Here is a 20,749-nt window from a genome sequence, read left to right on the forward strand (position 1 = left end):
CTGGAACTCGAATTAAGGGGAAAGAGGCCGATCCTGCTTGCAGGAGACTTCACCGCATTTTCAAGAACTTGGGGCAGTACACATACCAATCAGAGGGGTCGGCTGGTTGAGAACACCGTCGCAGCGCTGGCGTATATACGTACGACTGCAAAAAGGGAAACTCCATCACCGACCCTGTCTTTGCGGACCGGCTAACTACAAATACCACCATATGGACGGTAGATAAAGACCTTCATTCACAGAGCGATCGTCTGGCCATTATGATACAAACGTCCAGCACAGTACGTATATACAAAACGAGTGTCCGCAAATGGAAAAATCAGCTTTCAACACTGCAACTTTTCAAAATGCTTGGGAAAGCATGACGAAGCGAATGCAGAAACCCTGGCGGAACAAGTTGCCTCTCAAATGGAAGCTTGCTGTGACGCAACCATGCCCAGGTGCAGGGTCGGTAGGCTCAAACAACCAGTTTACTGGTGGACCGATGAAATTGCATCAATCCGGAGGAAATGCCTAATGGCAAGGAGAAAGGCACAAAGAGCACGGCGCCGTTCATCGTATGAAGAACTTTTTTGCATACTATAAAGTTCGTAAACGCGATCTGAAGCTAGCAATCCAGCAAAGCAAAACTAGAAGCTTTAGAAAATTGGTAGACGGGGCAAATGTAGATCCATGGGGCCTAGCGTAAAAAACTGTCAAGCGGAAAGTAAAGGGACCGCAATCACCTCAACCCACGCGCCCACTGCTATTACAACAAGTGGTATTAACGCTCTTCCCGCCCCAGAAAGACAGTGATAACTCAGCGGACAAATACGACTTAGAGCCGAGTATACCTTCGATAACAACAAATTAAGTGCAAGGTATACTAAACCGTATTAAAGACAGAAAGGCCCCAGAGCCAGATGGTATACCTAACGCTGCGTTTAAGACAGCTGTACATACGAAACCACACCTTTTTGTGAATCTGTACGAAGCTTGACTTAGGGAGGGAACTTTCCCAAATAGATGGAAGATACAACGACTCGTGCTGCTCCTCAAATCAGGAAAACAACCTGATGAACCATCAGCATTCGGACCGCTTTCTATGCTCCATACGGTGGGAAAGGTATTCGAACGTATCATATGCGATCGGCTACAATTCTATCTCGAATGCCCATCTGGTCTATCAGACAATCAGTATGGTTTTCGAAAGGCGAGGTCAACGGTAGATGCAATCAGGACTGTGACAGACATTGCACACGAAGCAATCAGTGGTGGGCACTTGCATATGAAGTACTGCGCTATCATTACACTGGACATCAAAAATGAATTCAACTCTGCAAAGTGGGGGAACATTTTAAAGTCTCTCAAAGAACTAAGTGTACCGGGTTACCTACTGCGCATAATTCGTTGTTACTTCATCAACAGAATTCTGCAATACGATATAGACTGTGGCCAAAAAATATATAAATCCCTGGTGGGGTTCCCCAAGGATCTGTCCTTGGTCCAATACTTTGGAATGTCATGTACGTCGGGGTCCTCAAACTAAAACTACCAGACGGTGCTACTATTGTAGGCTATGCAGATGATATTGCGCTTGTAGTTACGGATAGACACATAGAGCAGCTGGAAGCAAAAAGCACTAACGCAGCAGCAAGGGTGAGGCTATGGTTGGCAAAATCCGGATTGGAATTGGCAACTCAAAAAACCGAAGCGGTACTTATCAGTGGGCGGAGAAAAAAGGAGGAAATAAAACTACGTATAGGCACCCATGAAATACTCTCTAAGGAGTCGATTAAGTATCTTGGCGTGATAATAGACAGACGACTCACCTACAAGCAGCACCTATCTGCAGCAAGCGCAAAAGCTGATGCTATCAATGGAGCGCTTACACGAATGTTGCCAAATATTGGCGGCCCGCAAGGCAACAGAAGACCTGTCTTATAGACGGTTGTAGACTCCGTAGTCTTTTACGCTGCCCCGATATGGGCCGGAGCTAAAACGTCCAGCATACAATACGCAGCACGGGTGCTTCTCCGAAGTGCAATAAGGGTGGCTTGTGGCTGCAGAATGGTCTCGAGAGACGCAATAGGCGTTGTTGCGGGCAAACTACCAGCCGACATCCAGGCAAAGGAATTAAGCCGTCTCTATGGCAGGCGACGGGCTAAGCCGTCATTAAAAGAAAAAGCTGAAGAGAGATTGCACTCGATAAAAAAATGGCAAAGCAGATCGGATTCGTCAACTAACGGACGTTGGACTCATAGGCTTATTTCAAATATTAGCCAATGGGTGACCAGGAAACACGGAGACGTTGACTAGTATCTCACTCAAATACTGAGTGGCCACGGTTGTTTTTCGGAGTAGCTCCATCGATTAAATCTGGAGGACACCTCGTTCTGCCAAACTGCAACAACGCGATAGAAAGTGTGGAGCACGTTTCAGAGAGGAGCGCTTAACGCTTGAAGCACTTCTGGGTGGTCAGCTGTGCCCGGAAAATCTAATCGCCAAGATGATCGCATCAAATACTTGCTGGAATGCAGCAAAAATGATAGGGTTATATCTTCAACACGCAGAGTGGTAACGCAACACGCAGCGAGGAATTCAGCAGCAGCTAGACTGCCAGCTGGAGGTAGACTGCCTACGAACTGACGACAAATAACAGACGCCTGAGCTTAGGGCTCAAGACGGTATCAGACTACGACATTTCGGTAATACTTACGACACCTTCTCCGATGTTCCATTTGCTGCAGAACCACTTATGAAGTGGAAGTAATGGATATTATCGATAGCGTATAACCTCCATACGCCCATGTAAGAGGAACCTGGACGCAGGTACCTGTTGTGTCAATAGACATAAACGCGGCTCCACCTTGACGAAATGTTACCACGGTCCCAGGGTGGAACTCAGCCGATAAGGAGGGTTGTTATAGTGTTAGTGGGAGCATGCCCCACATACCACTAGTGCGACGGCACCTTTGATGATGTTTCTGACGTTTTGATTTTAACCTCCTTCAAACAAAAAAAAAAAACTATTAGTGCAAAGTGGCACTTGTTGGTAAGAAAAATGCTTCGTTAGATTTCAAAGCTGACATTGGTGTCGGAGTTAATGCTGCTTCATAGATAAACAAAGTCTCCTACAACTTCGAAACAGCAACTGACAACAGTGAGTTGGATGCTGATACGCGAGTGCGCCGATTGTTTGCTTGATGACAGGAGATACTTCGTTTTGCCTCGTTCACCATCTGATCCATTCGCTTTGCCTTTTTATCCAGTTTGGAAAAGGCAGCAGTTTTTAAGGCCGATGATGTCAATAACATCAAAGAAGTCACATGACAGCGGGTCACCCTTTCTGAAACCTCGGTTGGCATCAAACGACTCCGATAAGTCCTTCCATATTCTGATAGCGCTGCTGGTATTGAGCAACGACATTTTGCATAGCCGTGCTAGTTTTGCGAGGATACCGAATTCAGACAACTCCTTTTCGTACTTAAGAATGCAGCTTTGAAGTCGGCGAAAATATAGGTATGTATTGATTCTCCTTTCATGGGTTTTTTCCAAAACTTGGCGTATTGTTAATATCTGGTCGATAACTTTCCATGTCTAAAGCCACACTGATAAGGTCCAATGAATTGGACCACACTCGCTAGAACCTTGTGGGCGATACTTAGCACAGATTATAGTATCACCGTTCTTGTGGATTGCCCCCGATAATTGGCACAGATTACAGTATCACCGTTCTTGTGGTTTGTGTAGAGCACACTTAAATTCCAATCGGCAGGCTGGCTGATGCATGCATCTTACCAGCTTCTCGCCACCATGTTTGAATATCTCAGCTGGCAATCCGTCGGCTCCCGGGGTTTTGTTGTTCTTTAGCCGCATTATCGCTATTATCACCTTGTCACGGTCGGGTAGCGGAACGACAGTCCCGTCGTCAACGACTGAGATACCGCGATCTTCACATTCTCTGTGACATGCGCAGCGGCCACTGTTTACCAAGTTCGAGAAGTATTTCTTGCTTAATTTAAGGACGCTCTAAATGTCAGTCACCAGATCACCGTCTTTGTTCTTACAGGAAAACGCCCCGCTCTTGAAATCTTCTGTAAGCCGCCGAACTTTCTCGTTTCCTTCTGATAATGCGTCTCTCATGCTTTTTCAGCTCCCGGTAGCAATTTGCGGTTCGCCCCATAGTAGCTTTACAATTTCTTCTTCTGCGGCGATACATAAAGAACGATAAATGTTGTTGAATTGCTTGCGCATGCCAGATTATTGGGTAGTACTCTCCGCGTGTCTTCTATCTATAGCAACATGATCGATCTGGTTTCGGGTTTTTCGATTAGGAGACATCCAATTAGCTGTGTGATTGTTTTGTGCTTGAATCTGGCGCAGCAGATTACCATGTTATATGCCTACAGAAGCAGCTACGCAAAGAACAAAGAAATGTTTTACAGTAAGCTGAGCAAACGTTTTTAGAAGCACTCAAGATGGTGGCATCAAGTTGCTGTTGGAAGATATTAATGTGAAAATTAGCTCAGATGTACGAGCTCGAATACGTCGGCTTTGAGAGCATGCGACTTTGGAATTATGAATGCAAACGGCGAACTCCATACAGCTTTTTGCGACAACAATGACCTAGTTTATTTTCTCACAAATCATCGCACAAAGTAACCTGGGTATCACCGGATGGGTATTCAGTAAACCAAATACATAATATTTGTATAAACCTTAAATAATGGCGTCGCATATTAATTGTTAGAAACAAGCGAGGTGCAGACATTGCATCGGTACATCACCTGCTCATAGCCGAATTTAAAATATGAGCATCACAAAAGACAGAGAGAAAAATTTAATTTCAAGATATGTTACCGTTTTAGTGGACAAAAAAACCCAACACAACGTGAATTTTCTGCGCATGTGAAGTCGCACGCGGAAAGAATATTGAGTAATATGGTAACGATGATGCTAATCAGCAATGATCCGCTATTAAGAATATTTCGTTGATGCACGTAATACAAATTTAGGAAAACAAAGAAGTAAAGCAACTGATTTTAGAAAAAACAGAGGACTCATTAAACGCGCGAAAACCACAGCTTCAAAAAACAGCGCTTTCTCCGAATTAAATAAATTAGTTAACCGTATTTGCAGGCGTAGCAACTCTATAGTTGAAGATATCATGGGTTGATTCGTCTTCTCACATTAACTCGCTCTCAAACAGATGTTCGGGAGCCATCCTGAAGATACTTGGGCGAAGCCCGCAACTTTTAAACTGCTTCGACAGCTGCTTGTTTTTTGTTTTTGTTGTTTGATAATGAGGCAGAAATAAAAATGTTATATTATGTGGGGCATGATCAAACTATCACTATAACATTCCTCCTCCTCGGCAGATTTCAACCCTGGAGCCTGGACCATTTCTTCAAGATGGAGCCGCGTTTATGTCTATTGACAGCTTTACGCCATCGTTAGTATTACCGCCTCCCACTGCCTTCGAATGCGATTGTGGTGTGAAAGAAATGTTCAATAGTCCTATACTCACAAACTATTGTCTTGCCTTCTGCCAAGCATCTGGATGTCCACTGGTATCTTTCTAGCAACAAAACATATTGCGTCGTCTGATAACGTTCTAGAAGTGCATGCAGTACCTAGTGCGCTGCGTCTGTAGGTACGAACCACCTCACGTATATGGCTATGTTTGGCCTTAGCCCATATCGGTGTTGCGTATAACATAATAGAGTCCGCCACAGTTGATATGAGTCGTCTCCTCTCTCCTTGCGGGCCACCTATGTTAGGCAGGACTCTTTTGAGTGCGCTATTGACAGCCGCTGCTTTACAACTAACTGCTGCCAAATGTTGCTTGAAGCTTAGCCTCGTGTCGAGCATAACTCCGTGATATTTTAATCGCTTCCTATGAAAATATTTCGTACCCACCAACCGTAATCCTCATAACCCTTTTTTGCTTCCGTGCCCATATAAGCACGGCTTCCGTTTTCTGGGCTGCTCGTTACCTTTTGCTGCATCGTTACATTTTGCTTCCAGCTGATCTAAGCGCTTGCTATATTTGTGAATGTTCGGATAGCAACAATAGTTGACCTTGCTCCTCGGAAACCAAACTGTTTATCTACTAACCCGAATTCAACTTTCCTTACTTGTAACTATTATTATTATTAGATATTATATTATTTTTATTATTGTTCTTCCCTCGCCACTTCCCCCCGCATACCGCGCGAGACGGGGTCCATTTCACCAAACACGACGGGATTTAACAATTGCAAGTCGTTTTGGCACTGTTTTGTTGATTCAGTTTTATTGCTGTTTTAAAAATTTTCGCGTTATGTTGCATGTTTTTAAAATAATAGCTTTTTGAATTTTGTGATGTATATCGGCTTTAATGTTCAAAAATTCGAGGTTATTTTATTTATTTATTTATTTGTTTTTATAAATAGTATTGTACATAGTAAGACTAAGGTGTTTTAATAGTACTTCAACAATATTATAAAAAACTGGAATGTTTTTACAAGTTTATTAATCTAAATTTTACACCAATTCATTTACAAATCAATCCAATATATTTAACTTAACTATAATAATAAGAAGGGCAAATTCGGTGTCGGATTTGTTGTGGGAGAGAGACTTCGTCGCCAAGTACTGTCGTTCACTCCGGTGGACGAGCGTCTCGCAATAATCCGCATCAAAGCGCGATTTTTTAATATCTCGCTAATTTGCGCCCACGCCCCGACGGAAGAGAAGGACGATGCGACCAAGGATTCTTTCTATGAGCGCTTGGAACGTTCCTATGAGCGCTGCCCCCGCCACGACATAAAAACCGTGCTTGGCGACTTCAACGCCAGGGTGGGCAAGGAGGGAATTTTTGGTCCCACAGTCGGAAAATTCAGCCTGCACAACGAAACATCCGGTAACGGACAGAGGCTGATCGACTTCGCCGGGGCCCGAAACATGGTAGTCTGCAGCACCAGATTCCAGCATAAAAAGATACACCAAGCTACCTGGCTGTCCCCTGATCGAAAAACGCGAAACCAGATCGATCATGTTGTGATAGATGGAAGACACGCTTCTAGTGTATTAGATGTACGTACGATCCGAGGAGACAACATCGACTCGGATCATTACCTTGTTGCAGCCAAATTGCGCACACGCCTCTGTGCAGCAAAAAACGTACATCTACCTACGCAAAGAATGTTCGACATCGAAAAGCTGCAATAACACAGACAGCTAGAAGATTCGCCACTCGACTCTCACTCCTGCTCTCGGAGAGCACTGCCCAACACACCGGCATGCGCGAGCAATGGATCAACATTTCTCTTTCCCTACGTACCGCCGCCGAAGAAGAAATCGGATTCCGGCGAGCCCGAAAAAACAATTGGTACGACGAGGAATGTCATGCTGCCGCCGAAAGAAAAGATGCCGCCTATAGAGCCACGCTGCGATCGGGCGCAACGCGAGCCATGTGGGATCGCTACAGAGAGCTGAAAAAGGAAGAGAGACGTATTATCCGACAGAAGAAACGAGAGGCCGAAATACGTGAGTGCGAGGAGCTTGAGATGCTGGCCAATAGGAACAACGCCCGAAAATTCTACCAGAAAGTTCGGCGGCTTACAGAAGGTTTTAAGACCGGGGCGTTTTCCTGTAAGAACAAAGACGGTGATCTGGTGACTGACGTACAGAGCAATCTTAAATTATGGATGGAACACTTCTCGAACCTATTAAACAGTGACAGCTGCGCATGTCATAGAGAAAGTGAAGATCCCGATACCCCAATCGTTGACGACGGAATTATCGTTCCGTTACCCGACCATGACGAGGTGAGAATAGCAATATCACGGCTAAAGAACAACAAAGCCGCGGGCGCCGACGGACTGCCGGCTGAGCTATTCAAACATGGCGGCGAGGAGCTGGTAAGGTGCATGCATCAGCTCCTATGCAAAATATGGTCGGATGAAAGCATGCCTGCCGATTGGAATTTAAGTGTGCTCTGCCCAATCCATAAGAAGGGCGATCCTGCAATCTGTGCCAATTACCGCGGGATTAGTCTTCTAAATATCGCCTATAAGGTTCTGGCGAGCGTATTGTGTGAAAGGCTGAAGCCCACCGTCAACCAACTGATTGGACCTTATCAGTGTGGCTTTAGACCTGGAAAGTCTACCATTGACCAAATATATACAATACGCCAAATCTTGGAAAAGACCCATGAAAGGAGAATCGACACACACTATCTTTTCGTCGACTTCAAAGCTGCATTCGACAGTACGGAAAGGAGTTACCTGTATGCCGCTATGTCTGAATTTGGTATCCCCGCAAAACTAATACGGCTATGTAAGTCGACGTTGCTCAACACCAGCAGCGCCGTCAGAATTGGGAAGGACCTCTCCGAGCCGTTTGATACCAAACGAGCTTTCAGACAGGGTGACTCGCTGTCGTGTGCCTTCTTTAACCTGATGTTGGAGAGCATCGTACGAGCCGCAGAACTTAATCGCTCAGGCACAATTTTTTATAAGAGCGTACAATTGCTGCCGTATGCCGATGATATTGACATCATCGGCCTTAACAACCGCGCTGTTAGTTCTGCCTTCTCCAAACTGGACAAAGAGGCAAAGCGAATGGGTCTGGTGGTGAACGAGGACAAAACGAAGTACCTCCTGTCTTCAAACAAACAGTCGGCGCACTCGCGTATCGGCACTCACGTCACTGTAGACAGTTATAATTTCGAGGTTGTAAAAGACTTCGTTTATTTAGGAACCAGCATTAACACCGATAACAATGTCAGCCTTGAAATCCAACGTAGAATCTCTCTTGCCAACAAGTGCTACTTTGGACTAAGTAGGCAACTGAACAGTAAAGTCCTCTCTCGACGAACAAAACTAACACTCTACAAGACTCTCATCATGCCCGTCCTAACGTATGGCACAGAAGCTTGGACGATAACAACATCCGATGAAGCGACGCTTGGAGTGTTCGTGAGAAAGATTCTGCGTAAGATTTTTGGACCTTTGCACGTTGGCAACGGCGAATATCGCAGGCGATGGAACGATGAGCTCTATGAGCTTTACGGCGACATAGACATAGCGCAGTGAATAAAGATCCAGCAGCTTCGTTGGCTGGGTCATGTCGTCCGAATGGATACAAACGCTCCGGCTTCGAAATTATTCGATGCGGTACCAGCTGGTGGTAGTGTGGTAGTAGAGGAAGAGGAAGGCCTCCTCTGCGTTGGAAAGATCAGGTGGAGAAGGACTTGGCTTCTCTTGGTGTGTCCAATTGGCGCCGGTTAGCACGAGAAAGAAACGACTGGCGCGCTTTGTTAAGCTCGGCCAAAATCGCGTAAGCGGTTATCGCGCCAATTAAGAAGAAGATAATAATAAGAAGAAAAGAAGCAGTAGGAAAAGAAAAGAAGGATTTAGAAAAGAAAAAAACAAAAGTAGTACGATTAATTAGAGAATGTAGAGAGAAATTTAATGCGCTACTTTAATGCAATCAAACACTTTTAAAATAATTATAGACTTGTGCCCTGACGATAAAACTGTTAAGTCCAGCCTTCACAGTGTCGGGTAATGAGCTCCACACTTTAACAGCGTTAATGAAAAATAATCTAGATGATGGTAGGTAATTAAATTTTGGAACAATGAATTTGTTGTGTCTGCGAGACCTTACTGGTATCAACTTCTCTGTCAGATAGGGAGGAGACCTGAATAATATAAGTTTGCACAAAAATATGCAATTCCTAGCAGATAAATAACTATTAAGGCAACAGCCTAGTAACCTTGATCTGAAGGCAGAGATATGGTCACATCTGCCAATCCCATATACATATCGCGTGGCGTTATTAAATGCCACATTAAGTTTATGGCAAGATGTGGAGTCGAGTTTGCTGTATACCACCTCAGAGTAGGTAATGAGAGGCATAATTAGCTGGTGAACTAATTTGCGCCTCGTTTTCTCTGGCGTGAATGTTGCAGAGACTCTCAGTTTTCGCAATGTAGCGTAAATATTCCCCACAACCCTATTTACCTTCTACTCATATATGCGAGACGTTATCAATAAAACGCTCCGCGGATGACATATGGCAAAAATAAATTTTTGGTTTTTTGGTAGGACTGTTACAAGCTTACATGGCAAATTTCAGCGTGATATGTCACATAGTTTGTTTTCTGTGCTACTGTAAATAAGTCAAGCTCGAGTGTGTTCTTCGAATTTAACGATGGAAATTCAAGTTGAACAAAGAATTTGTTTGAAATTTTGTTATTCCAACAAAATTTCGGCTTCAGACGCCTTAAAAATGTGGCAGACAACCTATGGGGACTCTGCTCTATCGCGTGCACGTGTTTTCCAGTGGTATATACAAATCGTTCAAAGAGGGTCGTACATCGGTTGAAGACTTTCCTCATGAACGTCGTCCACCAACATCAATAAACGACGAAAACATCGGAAAAGTAAAGGAAATTGTGCTTGAAAATCGCACAAATCGCAAAATCGGTTAACGCTGAATATTATTTAGACGTTTTAAAGCGTTTGCGCGAGAACATTCGTCTTAAAAGGAAGGAATTGTGGGACAACAAGTCATGGTTCTTGCATCACGATAATGCACCAGCTCACACATCACGTCTTGTTCGCGATTATTTGAACAAAAATAATGGTTATATCGTTCCGCAAGCACCGTATTCGCCTGATATGGCTCCATGTGACTTTTTCCTGTTTCCCAAGCTCAAGTTGCCGCTCCGTGGAAAGCATTTTGAGACAATTGAAGTCATAAAAGAGAATTCGAAGAACACACTCGCGCTTGACTTGCTTACAGTAGCACAGAAAACAAACTATGTGAGATATCACGCTGAAATTTGCCATGTAAGCTTATAACAGTCCTACCAAAAAACAAAAAATTTATTTTTGCCATATGTCATCCGCGGACCATTTTATTGATAACGTCTGGTTCATATTTGAGCAGAAGTTATATGATCAGCAGAGGTAAGTTTTGTGTTAAGAATAAACCCCAAATTTTTTACCTTATCAATAAATCTAAGGGAACTTGTACCTATCCACAATTTAGGGATATTGTCAACATGCGCAATATTACATATAGGTAAGACAAATGACTTTGACGCGTTCAGACATAAAGAGTTTTCATTAGCCCATATAGAAATAGCAGACAAATCACTGTTTATTTTGAAACATAAATCTTCAACGAGTCCAATACGACTGGACAAGTACAATTGTATATCATCAGCATACGCATGGACATTCACGTACTGACAAACGGTAAAAACATCATTGACAAAAAGACTGAATAAAAGTGGACCAATGATAGACCCTTGCGGAACACCAGTTTGTACGTATCTAGACTGAGATGTTAATTACGGGTCTTCTGCGATCTGTCACTAAGGTAGCTGGCCATGAGCTTCACCGCACTGTCTTTGAAGCCGAAACAGTGTTTAAGCTTCAAACATAATAATTTGTGATTCACTGAGTCAAATGCTTTAGAAAAGTCAAGTAAACAAAGTAGAGTCAAGTCTCCGCTGTCAAAACTAATTCTAATGTCGTCCAGTATTTTAACCATTGCAGTCGAGCAACTGTGACTTTGTTTATTGTTATTGACAAACCTTTGTGAACTATCCTAGTTGCAGACATAATAAAAGGTAAGATTTCTACTGTACTTTGTTCCAAATCCATTTCACTTCTATTATTAAATCATTGTATTTCTCCAATTTTTTGGTTTATTTTCTGTGTACATCCGTATCACTGGGTGTGCTTATTTCAATAAAAATTGTGGTTTTTGTTCGTTTGTTTATTAGCGTTTTATCTGGTCTATTGTGGGTGATTATTCTGTCTGTTCTTATGGCGATGTCCCAGTATATCGGGAATTCCTCATTTTCCAATATATTTATTATTGTTATTATTATTATTATTATTATTATTATTATTATTACAAATGTTATTGTTATTTTGTGACGATTATTTTTATAATTATTTTTAAAACAAATTGCAAAAGTTTCAATATTCAATGGTTAAATATCATACATAACTATTTCTGCTAAATTTGACAGGTTTAGACATATGTACATACATATCAACATGGCCGCTAGACACTGTGAAGAAGCATACCTATTGAAGACCCCTTTTCAACACTTTCCCATGAACCAATTGCATTTACACAGTATTTTTTCATCTGTCTATACATACAGTAGATATACGATTATTTTGTGACGATTATTTTTATATTGTAACAAATTGTAGAAGTTTCAATATTCAATGGTTAAATGTCATACATAACTTTTTCTGCTAAATTTGACAGATTTAGACATACATACATATCAACATGGCCGCTAGACGCTGTGAAGAAGCGTACCTATCGAAGACCCCTTTTCAACACTTGCCCATGAACCAATTGCATTTACACCGTATTTTTCATCTGTCTATACATACAATACATATACGCATATGTATATAGCAGCGGTGTAATTGAATCATTTACACAGCTAGAAGGCTGTGATTGGCTCTGAGTTAAAAGGGCGGAGCATATTTTTTTCAAAGCAGCGTTGTACAAGGTGGTTGTTTCTATTTTTGCTATAGGAGCAGATTATTGTTTCCAATCACTATTCCGCTTCCATAACTGTCTAAATAATGGCTCTTATTTAATTAAATTATTTGTTTGTCAATAATAAATAGCTAACTAGGATCCAAGGCTTTAGTATTTTATAACTTTAATTAATGGCACAATTATAACATATTATTATAATATAATGAGGTTTATGAATCTCAAAACTCAACAGTTTCAACCCGATGAACTTTGTGTGCTGGCTTGCTTAGGAGAGTAGCTGTTTTGAGTGTCAGTGCAAAAGACGACACTGTCTCAGCAAATGTTCCCGGCCATGTTGAGTATGCTGACCGTTTCGTGTCTAAGTGTCGTACACCTTTTATAAATGTTTGGCTCTTCATCTTTTCCACGAAATCAGCTATTTTCTTCGCATACGCCAACTCCGCAAAACGTTCGACCCCTGTCGCATATTCTTACAAGGTCTCATTTGACCCTGGCAGCGTTTCATCAGTTCGATCTGGAACATTTTCTGCCGGTGGTCACTCCCTTAACTCCTCTCTATTCGACTGTCATATTTAACCCGATCGGCTTCTGGGACTGCCTGCTGTACTTCGGCAGTGACAATACTTAAGTGAGACAACCAGTGCAGCGACCTTATCTGCAGTGCTCCACTGATTTCTTGTTGCTGGAGCTTAAATATATAGAATAGTACAGTGCCGTCGAAGGATGGTACTTTTGCTTTGGGAATCTCAAGTTCACTTTAAGGTGTTTATCCCTTATCTAAAGGGATAATCAATCGCACTTCTGACATCAATTGTTACGAATTTATTACATGTGTATCCAAATAGAACGTCTCACAATAATTTCCCTGAGTTAGATTACTGAATTGCTAAATAAACTCACAAGTAATGGAAACACAACATGTTCTATTTAATTTATACGCTTAATCGCCGCATTCGCGTGTACATCTGCTTATATACGAGTGCTTAATAACTATCGTAATTTATAGATTTGACCACTCGTATCTTCTTGCGGCTTCTGTCTCGAATTTTCGTGTTCTACTATAATATTGTAGCTTTTTGGATAGCTAAAAAGATTTATTAGCTTCTAAAACAATTTGAAAAATAGTTTCCATATAAATTTTGTTTTTATGATGTTAAATAGAAAAATTTTGTGAAAAAGCTCTCAGGTGAGCTTGCAATACCTAGAGGACTCGTGGAGATTAGAGGAAGTGATAAGAGTGAAATAAAATAGCTCTCTCGGACGAGCATGCTAGACCAGAAAAGGTTTAAAAAATCCATTCGGGCAAGACTAGAAATCTATCCAAGGGATACCTTATATGCTCACAGAACAGCGATTACCTCTGATACAATTGATATAAACGATGACGACCCGGCACGAAGTACGAAAAAGCGGGTTTGGGAATGATATATTAAAAAGAAAAGATTACGATTAGGATGCTGGAATGTGTGCTCACTGTTAAAAAAAGACCAAAAACTGATATTAGAACTGCAACAATTCAAAATCAACAATTGCGCTTTATCAGTAACTAAAAAGAAAGGAAAAGGAAACGATAAACTATGGAAAGAACAAAGAAGAGTGAGCCGTATCGAGTGTAGGGATACTGATCCAGGTGTAGGGATGATCTGCGTACTAGCAGAAACTTTTGTTGACGTGCCCTTCTGAGCTGACATAGAGTTGTTATCGGGCATCTTTGTTGCGACCTCTTTGCTTACTCATCTACTGTCGCTTATAGTATTCCCTTCCTCAATGCTCTTCATTTCCATAAAAGTTGCACTTCCCCGGTGGTCCTTTTCGCTTGAGCTATATACCCCAGCTTTTGTTACTTTGCATGCGTTGATGAAAGATCCCTCATTTATTAGAGTATCTGTGAGGTGACTGAGATTTTGTGCGTGGTACTGTATACCAAGCCATACGTACGCAATGAAACTTCCTTGGTAAGCTGTTTAACATTTTTGCTATGCTCATGGCTCCTTCTGCACAAAATCTATGGCTTTCAGTCTCTGTATAAGCGAAGTCACTTTGGCAATAAAGTTTGACACTTTTTCATCGTCCTCCATTTTGCCATCGAAACATTTGTCTAATAAATTTGTTTACTCTTTTCTGAGTAAACTACATGAAGACAAGAGCACATCTGTGCTGCCGTTGTGCAGCTTGCACATATCGAGTGTTTCTTCTAAAAACTTGAAAATTTAAAATTTTATTGTAATACAAAACAGAAATATTGTTGGAATGCATTTTTTTTATAATCTTGTATTAATTATGGCAAAAATGGCTATATGATTTCCGGCATAAATCCGTTGCGGCTAAGAGTTAAATGGTCCATTCGATCATTCCAATTTTTGACTACTTTTTCCAATAAATCTGGTCATATGGCGTCAAAGGCGGCTTGAATATTGCAATAAATCCATTGTTAAGCTCGCTATGTGGCAGGCAAGTTGCGCCGCCTTATTGGAACCAAATGCCGCCGATGTTTAGCTGATTAATTTTTAGGTATAAACAAAAGCTCAGTCAACATGGCTCGATAGCGGTCGTCATTCGTAGTAACAGCAGCTTTTTCCTCAATTTGAAAAAAAAAAATAAAGACCGAATGGGATGGTTTGTAAATTCGGGAGTGCATACGTTCGAGTATCCGTGCATGGAACAGCAAATTGATAGAAAAACAATTTTCTAGTAGCGGCCGAGTATTTTTGCCATGAAAAAGCTCCTCCTAAAATATATCTGCGGTTCGGAGTTGGCTTAAAACTGTAGGTCCCTCCTTTTGGGGAGCAAACACCTAACAGAAGTGTACACGCCAATTATTTATTTATTTATTTAGATCTCCATCTACCGAAGTTGATAATTTAAATGTATGGAAAAAAGCATACGATGATTGACTTAACTTTGATGAACAAAAGAATTTCTGCTTAAAAGCAATGAGCGAGAAAACGGTTAAGTAATATATTCGGAAATACATATCAGACATAAAAAGAATATTTATTTGTATGCAGATTTGTTTGGCAGCTCTAGTTAAGTGAAGGCCAGGAAATTCATATATTGTTCGCGAATTATCACTAAAATAGAGCAAAAAAATTTACGTTAAATAGGGAAAAAAGCGTGCAAAAGTGTTCAAAAGTGCAAATTACCGAATAGTGCGGTTGAATGTCAATCGCTCAAAATAGTTAATGTGTGATAAAATTAAGCTTTGCATCAAAGAAAACCACTAAATTTTTTATTACATCGGACGAAACAAAATATGTATAATTGATATTAAAAGAGGTATTAAGGGGGTTTTGAAGCTTAGGAAATGTGATTTTATGACATTTTTCAATATTAAGAAATAGACGAATCATAAGGCACCAGGAAAATAAATTATTCAACTCGGACTGTAAGACGACGGAATCACTACAATTTCTTATTTCAGCATACAATTTTAGACCGTAAGCATGGAGAAGAAAATTAGCAAAGGAAAACTCAAACAAATATCATTAATACCAAAACAAATAACAAAGGTCCTAAAATACTACCCTGAGGTACACCAGAGGTGTTTCGAAGAAACTCCATCGATAACTACAGTACTTCATCTTTTCATCTTCCTATTAAATAGGATCGAACCCAATCAAGGAGAGATGCCAATTTGGTTACTAAAATCGTATGGGAGATTTTATCAAAGGCTTTACAGAAATCCGTATATATCGCGTCAGTTTGGAAACCATTCGGGAAGCCTGCGTGGCAATCTTCAGAAAAAACGGATAAGTTAGATTACGTAGATATTGGCGTTTAACACTGAAATATAACTTGTCTTTGACAACACATTCAAAAAGTTTAGATACAGCATATAATTGGAAATTGGCCTGCAATTTGCAATGTCGCTTTTATTACCGCTTTTGAAAATAGGACTGACTGAACCCAGCTTCCAATCATCGATAAATATCCTTTCAGCCAAAGATTGTTAAAAATTGCACCAATATATTAATCATTGACTTCTTTCTTGTTCTTGTGTGGGCTAGCTCCGCGGCTTTCCCCACAGTAAAAACTTCCACTTGGAATATACTGCTCTGGCCAGGCTTGATGGGCTGCCTCCCTAGTTCTGAGCAGTAAATGCCTCTCCCATTCCATTTAAAGTTTTAGAGCTGTCTGTGTAGATGTCAAAAGCTCTATGGCCAGGCTTCATGTCTTTGTGCCATCCCTCCTCTTCAATTGTAGAACGAAACATTCTCTTCCAATTAAAGTACGGAGTCATGTAGTCTTTGCAACCTGAACTCCTCTTTCCTATTCAGCTATGTCCGAAGGTTCTACAAGTGAATACTCCAGCAGCCACCAATTTCCCCGCGGATTTTGCTGCCAGATTTTCTGCCATAAGGTCAATAGGTAGCAGGCTGAGTATCATTTCCAGCGCGGCCGTTGGAGTGGTTTTTAGAGAGGATGATGGACCCCAAGTAATGCCCAGCATTCGTTTACATACGTACAGCGTATTACTGGCCTTTTCCACCCTTTGATCAACATTGTGCTTCCACAGCAATTTCAGGACAGCAAATTACTCCGAGGTACCTCGCATGATCTTTGAGAAGTAGTTCGTTGTTGCCTAGCTTCGGGAGTTTCCACGCCGGGACCTTATACTTCCTGATAAAAAGTATCATGTCCGTTTTCTCCGCGTTTATCTCTAGCCCTGCGCGAGATATCCATTGTGACGCTTTGTGAGTCCTGTTAGGTTTGAACGGGGTGGAAGGGCCATAAACCCTTCTGAAAGCTATCTCTGTTGTTTTATAATAAGTTTTTAAAAGTCTTGGGAGCACGCTTTATTGCACGATCATGCAAAAAATACACTGTGGGGTTCTCGGCTAACGACAACAAAGCGACGCGAATTGCACAACGCAACAAAATCATTGAATTTGAAAAGTTTCTCAATGGGAGAGCCAACTTACTGGCCTTCAGACTCAAAAAAGATTTCTGACCTCCTATTTGTAAAAACCCAGAAGATATTTTTACACCAAACGATGCTGAAGCTGATCCTTGTTTTGACATCACTGTCGCTGCGTTTTTAAACGATCACTACCTAATGGAGCTGTCGATGAAGAAGCGCACTAAAAGTGAACCATGTGTGGCATTAAGGTACCATCTTTAAAATAGAAAAGAAATGACCACTAAATTCCTATTTGCTCCTTAAATCATATCTAAACCACCAAGGTTCTACGTAATTTACGAAAATGAAATTTCCAATTTCCAACAAATTAAAGCTGGGATCCCACAAGGCAGTATATTAGGTCCAATCCTGTACCTAATTTTCACACACACTAGCTAGTCCTTTTGCTGATGACGCTGCTATTATGACGATAGCAGAAGTCTTTTCTATGCTCCAAATAAGCATAAATAAAATCTCCAAATGGCTCTGGAGCTGGCGGCTGAAAGTGAATGAAAATAAATCTCAACACGTAACCTTTACCACAAAAAGAAGCACCTGCCCACAAATAAGCTTAAACCGTGTTTAATAATTCGAAACTGCATTAGCTGTTAAACCATAAATCCACCCTCTAAATGGATAACAAGCTTGTCCTTTACAATTCTGTGATAAAATCAGTCTGAACTTATGGAATCCAACTGTGCGGCATAATGATTTTAAACTTGGAAATTCTGCACCCTAGGCAGCACTCCGTCGTACGTGACAAATGCCCAAACTCATCGGGACTTAAACATACCTTCAATAAAAGAGGAGATACAAAATTGAACCAAGAAATACCGAAATCGACTCCAATCGCTCCCAAATGAATTGGCCTCTACCCTCAAGTTACCATCATGTGTCTTTTAACCCTAGAAAGATAACCATATAACAACGTACGTAAAAGATAACCATACGCCTCAGAGGCGCATGCTTTTCTAAGGCGTCAATTTTATACTAACAATGGATATTTATTAAAGTTAATCAAGTCATTTTAAAGGTTTGGCATTGTAAAAATAAAATTCATTTATATTACATTTTTTTATATTTTAAGTAGTTTTAAACTTAAATCACTAGACCACTATGAAAAATTAGCAAAAATCAACAGTCTTCGGTTTATGGGAACAAATCCCGTAAAATATCACAAAAAATTGTGTTTTATCCATACAAACTAGTAGACTATAATATAATCAGTGTAAAAAAACTATAATATTATACAAAATTTCTTTAGAAGCAGTCACGACAAACGTCTTTCTTGTGTTCCACACAAACTGTCTTTTTGCATTTGGCACAGGTCATCCTTGACATTATTTTCTTTTTAGACGTGCAAAGACTGCAATAACGCCTTTTTTTGGCTGAGGGTTCTTCTTCATCATCTGTGAAAGCCTCTACAGCAGATTTTGGAAGAACATTTTCAATGTTGCTTCGCACATGCCTTGGCAAAGTGGGTGCTTCCAGTCTTTGCGTCCTCCACGGTGCAGTCAGTTGAGTACTGAGTTTTTCATGAATTCTCTCCAATTCACTTATCACTTTTTGTTAGAACATTGTGACAGTAAATGGCATATGAATTGATAAATGCTATATTTAGTATGCCATAAAACATGGTGATTGGCCATATATTTGTTTTTCTCGAACAGGACGATGTTGAGCACATTTGATCAAATGAGTCAATGCCACCCTTAGTCTGATTGTAATACATTATTATTTTAGACTTGCCGGTGGTTGGGTTGATGACACCTTCTTCATCACACGAGGGCTTCGGCTTGTATGACACTAGTGTGAAACATTCATCGTAACATAACATTGATGTGCCTACTGGTCGAGATCGGGTGTTATTCAACTCTTTAGGGATCTCGCGTTTATGAGATCTTATGGTGCCAACAAGGGTCAGTTTGTACGGTGCCTGAAGAAGTTATGTTGCCATTTGTTCCACGAATAGGTCGAGATAACTCTTTTACATAATATTCTCCCAGCGGCAGTCAATTGGTATTTGTGGCTCTTCCGATATATGGCATTGCATTCAAAATATACTTAGTTGCAATATCGCACATCATTATAATTGTAATTGTTCATCGATTGTGACATGCTCTCCTGGTGAATAGTTCATTTTGCATTGAGTTATAAACAGATCCCAAACTTTTCTGACTGGAATAAAAGGATCTTCTTGTCGAATAAGAGGCCGTAAAAACTTATTATCCATCCTGAGATATCTAATTAGGAAATCAAAATGATCCCTGCTAATTACTGCTACATACTTTGTTCTCGAAAAGGAACTATCTAGCAGCTCATCAGTCTTTCATTACTGCACTCAAGGTTAGGATACCAATCAAAGCTCTTGTGGTGCTTTATATATCGCACATCCGCGGTAGTTTGCTGTGTGATTTTCACCGCAATGTATGCATTTTATGCTATTTTTATTATTGTCTTTAATTGGACACATAATTGTTTTGTGTTTGCCTGCACATTTTACGCACGCTGGGTCTATTTGACAATAATTTTTCGAATGGCCGTATCTTTGGCAGTTTGTGCACTGTGGTACTATTCTTGTTTGGCGGGGTGGTTCAAAACTAATTTTGCAATGTAGAAGATTAGTTATATTATATATTTCTTTGTTATTATCCTTTGTTTTTAATTCAAGTGAAAATAGTGAAAGTAGTTGTTTTTGCGTTCTGAGTTGGTTATTTGTATATTATGAAAGTTTGTTATTTCGTGACCTAACTCAGCTAGCTCTTGTTTAATTTCTTCTGTGTCAGTTGAATAGTGCACATTACGTAATATTACTTTAAATCCTCGCCCATCTTTTGGTCTAAACGTATAGTATTTTGTTCGTTTTTGTTTAAGTAGTTCTATAATTTTTTTATAGTGTAAAGACTCTTTTGTTTGTAATTTTATTTCGTTTTTGCTAATTACTTTCATTTCGTAAAATATATTTGGTATCGAATTCAACGCGTTAGCTAGAGCTTTTATATTTTCGACATTCTGAACGTATATAGGTGGAGGTTTTTGCATACATAGAGTTTGTTGGCTGGTATTTGGAACTGTCCCACTGTCGCTTTGTTCTTCTAATGCATCGTCGTCCGCTAAGAGAGCTAACTTGTTTGAAGAGGGTGGATTGTCCAACCAGTACTCTTTTAGTGTTGTCTGTGTTGTATTTTGTGCTTTGGGTTTATGTTTTTGCTGCTCTTAAGCTCTTCTGTTTGTTTGTTTGGTGATCGAGTTTCACGATTTCTTTTTTGACTAAGCTGCTCTTTACAGTTGGTATAATTTATTTGCGTATAGTACTTGCGTGTTTGTTGTTAGTG

The sequence above is a fragment of the Anastrepha ludens genome, chromosome 2 (genome assembly GCF_028408465.1).
Source record: "Anastrepha ludens isolate Willacy chromosome 2, idAnaLude1.1, whole genome shotgun sequence".
NCBI classification, from domain to species: Eukaryota; Metazoa; Arthropoda; class Insecta; order Diptera; family Tephritidae; genus Anastrepha; species Anastrepha ludens.